The sequence below is a fragment of the Cupressus sempervirens genome, chromosome 3, assembly GCF_028749045.1.
Source record: "Cupressus sempervirens isolate cs-2001-9-10 chromosome 3, ASM2874904v1, whole genome shotgun sequence".
Taxonomy (NCBI): Eukaryota; Viridiplantae; Streptophyta; class Pinopsida; order Cupressales; family Cupressaceae; genus Cupressus; species Cupressus sempervirens.
Genome location: NC_143120.1, coordinates 434,192,250 through 434,204,853, shown reverse-complemented (window position 1 = coordinate 434,204,853; position 12,604 = coordinate 434,192,250). Strand labels below are relative to the sequence as shown.

General features: G+C 34.4%; 1 pseudogene across 1 annotated transcript; it reads right to left on the bottom strand.

Moving 5' to 3' along the window:
• Nucleotides 1-5,698: 5,698 nt before the first annotated feature.
• LOC149566895 (G-type lectin S-receptor-like serine/threonine-protein kinase At2g19130 pseudogene) lies at nt 5,699-8,221 on the bottom strand (annotated as a pseudogene). Its single transcript, XR_016362311.1, has one exon. The product of XR_016362311.1 is annotated as a G-type lectin S-receptor-like serine/threonine-protein kinase At2g19130 pseudogene (transcript).
• Between the last annotated feature and the right edge of the window lie 4,383 nt (nt 8,222-12,604).

The following is a 12,604-nucleotide window of genomic DNA, read 5'->3' as shown; positions in this document are numbered from 1 at the left end:
GCTACATCTAAAATCTAAAGAACGATCTTGCTGAAAGATAAAAGCAAAAAATTACAGAAATAGAAGAAAAATAGAGATGGTTAATAATGAAATTCTATTATTCATTCATTATGTATCAATTAAAAAATTTGAGCATTTATGCAAAACCAATGACCCCATAGAATAGGAAATCATAGTCAAATACCCAATAACAATGGACACATGTAAGTTTTATCTCCAGCTAACATAATGCAGCATGGAAATAGTCAAATTTCTCCATCCAAGCTAGAAGTAAACTAGAAGTTAATATTTAGAGGAGTATGAGTTGTTAGTTTGAATTAATCACCAACAGTAATGAGTTGTTAGTTTGAATTAATCACCCACACCCCCCCTTAATTCTAACTAAGGAGAAAAGAAAAATCTAAGAAGAGGAAAGAGGGAAAACCCAATAGGAACAAAATCCCCCCTCAAAATAGATGCTAATAAAGCAACAAAATAAACATACTACATTTTTCATTGACCCCAAGAAGATCTCCAAGAAAGTGAAATGGAAGAGAAGATAGATGCCTCCATGGTGTGTAGTGAATGGTAGATGCTCGACACTTGTGCAGAAGGTGGTCCATGATCTTCGAACAATATTTTTCCCTTTAGGAAGAAACATAACTGAAGATGTATGAATGAAGTCTCCCCAATCCTAAAAGGAATATGTAGGAAGAAATCTCAAGATGTATGATGCCTCTGACAAATGCTCCATGGTCTATGTATAAATCTTGAAATGGCTATAATCTTTTAGAAACTATTGTAGAACATAATCAAAAGATACAATTATCACCTCAAAAGGGAAATATATCTACTCAGAATGTTGTGCAAATGTATCCAAACTTGTACAAATCTATGAAGAATGACTATGTAGAGAAGGAAGAAGAGGGCTAGGTGGCTCCCTCGCAACAACTAAAGAAGAGTCACCTTTGTCCAATAGGAGATGAATAAAATCAATGCTATCATCTAGATCCAAAATGAGGGATTCTACATACAAAAATGATATGTTTGGTAGAAATCTATCCCAATGAACTAGATCCGAAAGACACAAATGATCTTGTTGTAAAGAAACATTAGAAGCTTTCGGTGAAGCAACTCTAATCTCTAAAGAAATAACAGAGGCATCAAGGTCGTCAGTAAACTGATCATCCACAAAGGATGTGTTCACACAAGATGAGGCAACCAAAATCTTAGTATCACCCATAGAAGTTTGGTTATCCAAGGGATCATCACTTTTAGATGAAGAATGAATGTCTCCATACAACTATCAGATGATGGTCCAAGTAATGAAAGGGCACTATATGTGCTCTATATGATATAAAATATCCTCAGAAATAGTAAGACATATTAGTCCATAGAAAATATCAATACTATTAAACCATGCAATTTTCCATTCATACTCACTTGGCTCATAAATGTGTCCAAGGAGATAGGGCATTAGATCCATCTCAATGCAATGATCCTTTATCCCTTTTTTCCAAGACAAACAATTTTCTAAGGTTAGCTTGACAAAAGATGGATGAAAATACATACTAGATATCATTGATCTCCCCCAAAATGGAACTTTTTCTCAGTTCATGATTACAAATAAAAACACATTAAAAATCCCCAATGTGATGAAATTTTTTCATTCTAACCAAGCTCTAATTTGCAATACCTGCAACAAAATTAATACTTCTTCTTCCAGGTCCCTATGCTCTGATACCATGTAGAATTTTCTACTCATGCTAAATCTGAAATCTAAAGAACAACCTTGCTAAAAGATAAAAGCTGAAAATTATAGAAATAGAAGAAAAATAGAGCTGGTTAATAATGAAATTATTTATTCATTCATTGTGTATCAATTACAAAATGTGAGCATTTATGCAAAACCAATCACCCCATAGAATAGGAAATCATGGTCAAATACCCAGCAATAACTAACACATGTAAGTTTTATCTCCAACTAACATAATGTAGCATAGAAATAGTCCAATTTTACCATCCAAACTAGAAGTAAACTAGAAGTTAAGATTTAGAGGAGTATGAGCTATTAGTTTGAATGAATCGCCAACAGTAATGAGTTGTTAGTTTGAATTAATCACCAACATCCCCCCTTAATTCTAACTAAAGAGAAAAGAAAAATATAAGAAGAGGAAAGAGGGAAAACCTAGTAGGAATAAAATCCCCCCTCAAAATAGATGCTAATAAAGCAATAAAACTACCATACTACAATTTCTTTGAACCCAAGAAAATCTCTAAGAAAGTGAAATGGAAGAGAAGATAGATGCCTCCATGGTGTTTAGTGAATGGTAGATGCTCGACACTTGTATAGAAGGTGATCCATGATCTTCGAACAACATTTGTCCCTTTAGGAAGAAACATAACTGAAGATGTATGAATGAAGTTTCCCCAATCCTGAAAGGAATATGTAGGAAGAAATCTCAAGATGTATGATGCCTCTGACAACTACTCCGTGGTCTCTATATAGATCTTGAAATGACTATAATCTTTTAGAAATTATTTTAGAACATAATCAAAAGACACAATTTTTACCTCAAAAGGAAAATAGATCTCCTTAGGATGTTGTGCAAATGTATCCAAACTTGTACCAATTTGTGAAGAATGACTATTTAGAGAAGGAAGAAGAGGGCTAGGTGGCTCCCTCACAACAGCAAAAGAAGAGTCACCTTCACCAAATAGAAGATGAAAAAAATCAATGCTATCATCTAGATCCAAAATGAGGGATTCTACAAGCAACAATAATATGTTTGGTAGAAATCAATCCCAATGAACTAGATCTGGAAGACACAAATGATCCTATCACAAAGAAACATTGGAAGCTTTCGATGAAGCAACACTAATCCTGAAGGAAACAACAGAGGCATCAAGGTCATCAATAAACTGATCATCCACAAAGGATGTGTTCACACAAGATCAGGCAACTGAAATCGTATTATCACCCATAGAAGTCTAGTTATCCAAGGAATCATCACTTTTAGATGAAGAATCAATGTCTCCATACAACTATTGGGTGATGGTCCAAGCAATGTAAGGGCACTCTATGTGCTATATATGATATAAAATATCCTCAGAAATAGTAAGACATATTAGTCCATAGACAATATCATTACTATTAAAGCATGCAATTTTTTGTTCATACTTGCTTGGCTCAAAAATGTGTCCAAGGAGATAGGGCATTAAATCCATCTCAATGCAATGATCCTTTATCTCTTTTTTCCAAGACAGATAATTTTTTGAGGTTAGCTTGACAACAGATGGATGAAAATACATACTAGACATCATTGATCTCCCCCAAAATGGAACTTTTTCTCAGTTCATGTTTACAAATAGAAACACATTAACAACCCCCAATGTAATGAAAATTTTTCATTCTAACCAAGCTCTAATTTGCAATACCTGCAACAAAAATAATACTTCTTCCAGCTCCCTATGCTCTGATACCATGTAGAATTTTCTACTCATGCTAAATCTTAAATTTAAAGAATGATCTTGCTAAAAGATAAAATAATTTTTTTATACAGAAATAGAAGAAAAAAAGAGCTGGTTAATTATGAAATTCTATTATTCATTCATTATGTATCAATTACAAAATCTGAGCATTTATGCAAAACCAATCACCCCATAGAATAGATCACGGTCAAATACCTAGCAATAACTGACACGTGTAAGTTTTATCTCCAACTAATGTAATGCAGCATGGAAATAGTCCAATTTCACCATCCAAACTAGAAATTAAGATTTAGAGGAGTATGAGCCGTTAGTTTGAGTTAATCACCAACAAGGGAAAATACGTCACTGCCCCGATTCACTCTCAAATATCTTGCATTAGAAGCTTTGATATTAGCTAGGCATGTAAATACTCTTCCCTTGTATTGCAGTAATCCTACTCACCTTAATCTTGTTTGCTCCCTTGTCCAGCAAAAGATGTGAGAGTGATGGGGTAATCCATTATTATGAAGGCAATTCCTATATAAGATGGATGGGCTAATTTTACAGATCTATTGTTCCTAACATTGCAGATCAAGGATGAAAGGCCATTGAAGGTTGGCTGGCCGTTAGATTTTCTAGCTACTTTTCTCTTGCACATTTAATGTACAACCATCATTTGATAGACCACCATAGGATATGGGCTCCCCATTTTCATTTCCACCTCATTTTGGACTCATATCGAGAGACTCTTTATAGCTGATTTAATAGTTGCTGGTTTTTCCCATCTCATCACTGGCATATAATTCAATGTTGATGTAAAACCAATTCATGCCTTTATGCTTGTGCTCAAATTTTGCATTCATTATTATTTTAATTTTTTAAAACAATTGATAAGAGTTCATTATATAATTTATTTAAATAATAGTGAGAATAACTTAGTTGAATGTTTAATTTTATTTTGAAGTAATAATTTACTATTAAAATTTTAATAATTGATTATTATAAATTTATGTGTCAATAGTAAAATTAATTACATGAAGATATACGAAGTAATTATCTAGAAGAACTTAATTTAAAGATTTGTTTAGTATACACATACAAAATTATAGATTATAGAAATGTTTATATATGTGTGTGTAGAAAAAATATAGAAATTCTTTATTTATCTATTAAATATATTATTATAACCCTAACTCTAATTCTAATTAAATATGAATTATTACTTTTCTAATATATTGGATATTAAAATTTATTTTTAAATGTGTGTAGAAAAAATATAGAAATTAGAGTATATATTGATTTAGAAAGATATTAGAAAAACTATATCTATTTAGATTTTACATCTAAGCTTTACAAGAAAAGGGAAAATTGATTGATTGTTATAACCCTAACTTTAATTCTAATTAAATATTAACTACTACTTATCTACTGTATTAGATATTAAATTTTTTATTTATTTATTGTGGAAATATAATAAATAACTTTAAATCTTTAGTGTTAATCAAAACATAGCCTCTCTTCTTTTTGTTTTTCTCATTTCATGTTCTAACTCCTCTTAGAAAATCTATATAGGATTTAAAATCTCTCATCATCCTTCCTATGGTCAATCACTTTGTTCATTTTTCTTTTTAGTTCATTATGTACACTTTTGATACAATAATGACATGTAACATCTCTTTTTCCTCCTTCAAGGTCACTAAAGCACTAAGATGCTTAACATTATCTCAATATTATTACTCAATCTCAAATGTATCATAAAACTAAATAGATTTACTACACACAGTCTCACATATTGAATATTTATTGTACTAGTGTGTATTTTTTTATTTTCTTATATATATTATTTTCATTGTATAATTATATAGAGTTTTATTCAAAACAAGGGATTCATAATGGCATTTGAAACATAAAATGCAAATAAAAATATACAAGAAAATACGTATAAATTATAGAAGCTACTTAATTATGATCTATCCAAGAGCCTGATGGTATAATTAAATAACGAGTTCCCAATCAAAATGAAGTTTAAGTAAAGAAAAAGTCTTCAATAAGAATAAATTATAAAATATAAAAAATGTTAGATGTAATATTTTTAGATAGATACAATAATATATATATATTTATTCATATATATATATATATATATATATATATATATCAAATATCAATTATAATGTAATCATAAAATAGTTCTTATACTAAAATTTGAAAATTTGAAAATTAAAAATTGTCATCAAAGCTTGAAAACTTTATGTAGATTGGAACGATACTAGAGCATTACATTAATTCATTGAAATGGATATACAAGATATAGAGCTACATTATTCTAAGCAGTGAGATTGTCATTGCTATAGCTGGTTGTGTCACTATGCTGTGCTGGCCTAAGCTCAGAGCTTGGAATTCGTGGAGTTTGAGGTTCCATCTGTCCTTCCAACATCTGCACCACTTGCCTCATGCTTGGCCTCGCTTCCTCGTCCTCCTGAATACATAGCAATGCTACAACGCATGCTCTTCTTACTTCTTCCATGTTTGCCTCTTCCGCAACACTCTCCTCCACAATATTAGTCAGGTTCCCTTGGTAAATTTGAGTTCTAGCCCATGGCGGAAAGTAAAACTTACTTGAATCTTCTACATTGAAGTCTAGATTTCGTCGCCCAGATATGATTTCCAAAAGAGTCATACCGAAACTGTAGACGTCAACCTTTGAAGTGATGGGAAGACCGGAGATCCACTCTGGAGCAAGGTATCCTCTCGTTCCCCTTGTAGTCGTCAGCACGCGGCTCAGATCTCTACCCATCAGCTTCGCCAACCCAAAGTCAGCCAATTTTGGTGACATATCACCATCCAACAGTACATTTTCCGGTTTCACATCACAGTGAATGATGCAATCTCTGCATTCCTCGTGGAGGTAAAGTAACCCTCTTGCAGTGCCTAGTGCGATCTGAAATCGGGTTTTCCATTTGAGTATTTCTCGTTTATTTTTTAATTTACCGGTGAACAAGAAAGAATTGAGCGAGCCGTTGGGCATGTAATCATAAATCAGCAACCTTTTCGATCCTTGTGCACAAAACCCTCGCAGCCTGACCAAATTAACATGTTGAATGTTTCCAAGAGAACTAATTTCTGCTCGGAATTGCTTCTCATGTTGTCTTGAATCCTTCATTTTTTTAACGGCCACGACTGTACCGTCTGGTAGAGATCCTTTGAACACTGACCCAAATCCTCCACTCCCCAACTCAGACCTGAAATTCCTTGTTACAGTTTTCAACTCCCTGTAAGCAAACATTCTCAGAAAAGGGTCCGAGGAATCTGCACGCCTGTCCATTGACTGTAGCTGGTGCCTCCGGTAAATGAAACTTGAAGATATACCTATGACAACGGTGAGTGCACCGACGATCCCAAGCACTGGGCCCACAAGACTTCTGGTCTTGCGTTTCTTTGGAAGTGGAAAGGCACCTACCCGAACGAAGACATTCGAATTACTATTTGATGGAGTAGAGTTGCGCATGCTTAGCAAATCTCCGGACCAGATTGTGCAGGGCCACGAAGGGGGATTGAAAGAAAACGCGGTGCACGAGCAGTTGCGGAGGCAAGCTTTCTCGCAATCTTTCTTTGTTGATATTGCAGGGTATGAGAAAGCGTGATCATCGGGCAATGTTACGCCAAGATGGATGAATCGGTCACTGCTGCAGTTTAACGGGCTCTTCCGAACACACCCACTGGACGCCCAATCTTGCGAAACCCAGGCGTGGTTGTCTGTGGGTTTGAAGCCTTCCGCGCAGCTGCAGGACTGGAGATTTCTGGAGTCGCAGGTTGAGTAGGCACCGCAGGCACCATAAACGTCGCATCCATCTCCGGGGACAGACCAGATCATGCTCCAACCGTCCCTTACGAATAAATACTCTCGCCCTTGTCCAAACTTGGTCAGGACGAAACGTGCCAGGACTTTGAAATTAGGAACCAACATGTAAGTGAAATACAAAGTAGAGCCGTCGCTTTCAACGCTGATATTGACCATACGCTTGTCTGCAGTTTCTGGAATTCCGCTGAAAATTGTCCCGTCCCAAATTCCGCTCGTCCAATACTGTTCAGAATTGTTCCACCTGAGCACAAATTGTTTGGCCCCTGACGGATCCCTCTCTAGGGAAAAATGTCCGGGAGCAGGATCCGTTGAGCTCTTCCATGAGACTATCTTTTGATGTCCACCGAACCTCATCCCGGGCAACATGGTATCTGCAGGATTGTCGAAACTCTGCCAAACAATATTAAATTCATTGCCTGCACCCGTCAGCAGTAGGAAATTACCAGAATCCAACAACACAGCCCGGGATGCCTTGTTTGTTGCGTTGACTGACCAAATAGATGTGCCACCTTGTGCATCGAACAGTACCAATCTGCCATCTTTTGACAGCTTCAAAACTCCTGGCTGTTTCCTGGCAGGTCTCTCCCTGTTGGCCACCCAAACATAAGTCTTCTCTGGAATTTGGGCGTACCAGATGCCAATATACCAGTTGCTTCCATTGGGGCTGAAGAATCCCAATTCAAATGTACCATTCTTTGAAATAATTGTCTGGTTTCCAGTGAGAGAGGCACCCAACGAAATAGTATCTCCCGCACCACTAGTACTCTTGAGCTGAATAAGCAGGGCAACTGCAAAACGCAAGCATAAGCATATATTTCCCATCGATGAAGCCCCTCCACCATTAGGATTTTTCAAAGAGAGTTTCCAGGATGGACATTCACCGGAATGGGAAGAGGCCGATTAGTATATCTTATGTTTCCCTAACAGTATTTAAGCCCCGAAAATATTACATAGCGGTTGAAATTTTCGTCGTGTTGCGTGTCAAAGGGTTCACAGAGACGGTAAATTATGTTGCTGGTGATATTTTCTTCTTGTGTTGCGTGTCAAGGGGTTCGGAGACTTGGTGTGCAGTGGACCCTTGTGTAGGAAAAAAGGTTAATGTCGACTTCATTGTATCCATACTCCTATTCTATTTTAAGACATTATTACAACAGTTAATATCGACTTGATAACCAGGTATACCTTATTTGGTGAATTGATCAGATATTGTGAATTAGATAATATTATATTTTTTTGTTAGCATCTTAATGTCAAATGATTTCTTTATAGGAGATGTACAATGGGTAGTGGCTAAATCCTAAACTAAAACATGATATATAAGGGAAGTTAAAAAAATAAAAATAAAATTATGTTCCTCTTCATAAGAAACATGTTTCTCATAATATTAATTTGCTTCACTAAGCAATGAGAAATTTTAAGTTTTTTCACTTTTTTAAAGTCATTTTTGTCTAAGTGACATATATTAGTGAAAGGTGCAAATTTTAATAAGATTATCATAAGGGTTCATTATTTCTTAAAGTTGGTAGTTCTAGAATGCTTTAATTTAATTCTTTTACATATTGTGTTTTGATAATACATTAAAAATTATATGTTTATCAAGTATGAATACATTAGGTTGGACTTTTGGGTGATTTAAATAAATTGAATTTGTTTTAATTTTTAATATAAAAAAGTCTTAATAGTCTTTATATAATTTATTTTTGTTGCTAATACTTTTTTTTATTAATTATAATGAAAATATTGAGCATCAATTTGGTTACAAGGTCTCACATCTTTTACTCTTGCATCTATCCCAAGATATAATACATATCATAGATTTTGATGTACAATTACATCTCAGACAAAAAATGCATAATATAGAAAATCATTAGGAAAAAAAGGAAATCCCCTAAGCACTATGACATCTTGAACCAGGAAGCCCATGGCATGGGGTCAAATACTCATATGAGTCTCAACCCATCATGAATGGTCTAGTTTTATGGCCTGGACATCCAAATCTCTTATGGTAGAGTTGATGGGGGATGGAGAAATGCTTATATAACAATATTGAAGTAACATCAATAGTTTTCTTAATTTTCTTGATTTGTTCAATAAACCTATTCAAGGTATAGTCAAAATCCAAATCGGTCTTGTCTTTGACTAAAAACATATGATACTCCTTTCTTGAAAGTGGAGGCTCATTCATTGAGACTTTGAGAAGCTTGTCCTCCATGGCCAATAAAATCACATGGAAACTTGCACAAAGATATTATGGTGAATGAGTCTTTGTAAAGACTCAATAAGAATCCTAGTTCTACCTATAAATATATCCTCATTCCTACGTTTCCAAATAAGCCAGACAATGAGATGAGAGAGAGTAGAAAAAAAATAATATCCCGATTTATTGTTTTCCTCTAAATATATAGAAATAGTGTGTAGAACATATGCATCACCTTCCAAAGTGATACCCAATAAATTCCAAATTTCTTTAGCAAAGGAGCATTCAAAAAATATATGGTGCACCAATTCAAGGATATGACAACTGGAGAAAATATTAGGATTCCCATTGGGTTTAGAAAAAGGGAGTCTATGAAACAAGAGTTTCTAGATATAACATAAGATTTTGGGCTCAAGCAAGTTCTATTATATTCTAGAAAATATTTTGCTCCAACAATGCAACTCAAGGTTAAGACATTCCATTTAATTGTTTCTTTAATACCATATTTTATTTAAATTATAATTTTATTTTCCAAATGTTTATAATGATTTTTCATTATATATATATATATATATATATATATATATTTGTATTATACTATTTATATTTTTAAGTGCTATTTTTATTAAATTTTAAGTTATACTAAGAAGAGGATGAATTTTACTTTTTATTTAATCATCATTATATTAAAAACTACATGGCGAATTTGAATCAAGTGACGAGCAAAAAATGGTGTGACAATAGACAAGGGAATGGTTCTACAATTTCATAGGTCCCCCTGAGGATTGTGGATGGTCAACAAAAGGTTGGATTTCATAACATTGGATTGTGAACTGTGAAAGGTAAATTAAACGAAGTGCTTGGTGGAGATGAGGATGAAAATGGGGCTCAAGACACTAGTGGTATTGAGGGTACCAAGGATGTATCACACGGTCCTCCATGTGATTCTCAAGAGAATAATCTTATTTAGGAGACATGTCAGGAATCTAAGAAACAATCTTTTCTTTTTGGGGTCAAACCCAGTGCTATGTCCTCCTTTCTGCTCATAACTTGCAAAGTAGATTTTCAAAAGGGGGAGTTCCAAAGCACTATTACAGATGATTTAGTTGATCACTCTATCTCTACAATGGAGCTTATGCTAGTTGGAAAGTTTTTAGGGTCAAGGCCAAATATTAAAGTAGTGAGCACCATGGTGAAAGGAAAATGGAAAGTAAAAAGACAAGTAGTAATTGTGGCCCTTCCCCATGGCTTCCTCTAATTTAGATTCACCAACAAAGAAGATTTCTAGAGTATTCTCTATGTGGAGGCCCTTGGATGTTAAGGGAAAACTCGTTAGCCTTAAAAATTGGAGCCCAATATAGATATTTATGATATTTTTTTCATTTTGGCTCTCTTTTCCTAGCCTACTTTTTCATTTTTGGCATGAATATTTCCTTAAAGGATGGGATTTCTCATTTGGGGAATTTTTATCCATAGATCCTATCACGACATGTAAATCTAGGCTTATTTTTTATAGGGTTTGTGTCAATGTCCACCAATTCTCCAACTTATGAGAGAAAATTTGGATGGTCTCTAAGATTACTTGATGGGAGTAGGAAGTGGTCTATAAGGATCTCACTATTTCCAATTTCATCTACAAGAAGGCAGGTAACTAGGCAAAGAAATGCTCGAAGAAACCCAAGAAAGAAGCTGAAAAGGTTCCTGCATCCAAGAACCTAGAAGTTAAAAAATTATAGAAAAGAAAAGATCCACGAGAGGGAAACAAAGGAATGTAAGGAAATTCCAATGAGGATCAAGAGGTTAATTCCTATCAAGAAGGGAAGAAAGAATGTGAAAAGGTTGTATCATCCCCAAATGACCAGGATAATACTGAAAAGGAGCATAACGAGGAATATGTGCTTGTTGTTAATCAAACAAAAGAGAATGAAATAGATAAAAATGAGATTTTAAATGGGGTCTTGGGTCAACATGCTCTCCCCTAAATCCATCTTAATGAGGAGAAAGAGCAGTGCCTAGAGATGGACAAGGTTTCATCTAATAGTAAGGAAGTAGGGAAAGACTAGGTTGAGCTTCAAGAGGAGGGAGAGATTATTTTCTCTCCCCTTACATCAAGATTTGAAAAATCTTATGAAAGTATGAAAAAAGTTCCATCATTTAATGAAGGTTAGTCATTCCCTATTCTAGGGAAAATGAACATTGACCTTTAGGTTGATGTTGAAGATGTAGAAATGGTTAAATCATCTTACCCTAAAGATATTATGTCTTTGAGTAATAAGAAAGATTCAATAAAAAATACACCAGAAGAGTCATGAGGTTATGGGTCAGAGAAGCATAAAAAAATGTAGACAAGGATCTCAAACATGCAACCTCTTTTGGAAACTCTACTTGGGGATCTTATAAAGCTGATGTAGGATCACCAAAAAATGTAGTTGGATGGAGACCTACAATGCAAGCTAGAGAAATGGAGAGTCTCTAGAGCATAGAAGATGGGAAAAGAACCACCATCAAGGAATTCACTCCAATGAAATAAAGATTTTGTCCTAGAATATAAGGGGTTCAAATAACCCTCACAAGTAATATGTCCTTTAGAACATAGTTAGAGATCACAAACTAGATATGGTAGTTTTGCGAGAAACCAAAATGTCAAAGGAGAGAGTTTGAAAGATTCAATTGTACAAGAATGGTGGGGTGATTCACAACAATGTTGATGGTGCCTCAGGAAGAAATTTCATTTTTTAGAATAATAGTATCATTTCATGTAAGCCTTTATTCTCTAAAAGAAATGTTATTAACCTTTTGTATCATAATATTTGGGTAACTTTTGATAGGTGATATCGAATATTTATGCTCTTAATAACAAATTTTCTAGAAATTATTTTTGGGAGGACTTCTTGTGTCAATGATCTTCTTTCATGAAGGAAAACTAGATGGTTCTTGGAGATTTAATATAGTTCTAAATGATGGAGAAAAATTTGGGGGCGTATCTAACTCAGAAGGGGTTGTCTCTAACTCAAAATTTTTGTTTTGGTGGTATTTTGAAACTAAGAAATAAATTGAAAAGAAACTCAAAGACTACCAAGAGAGCATACATAATG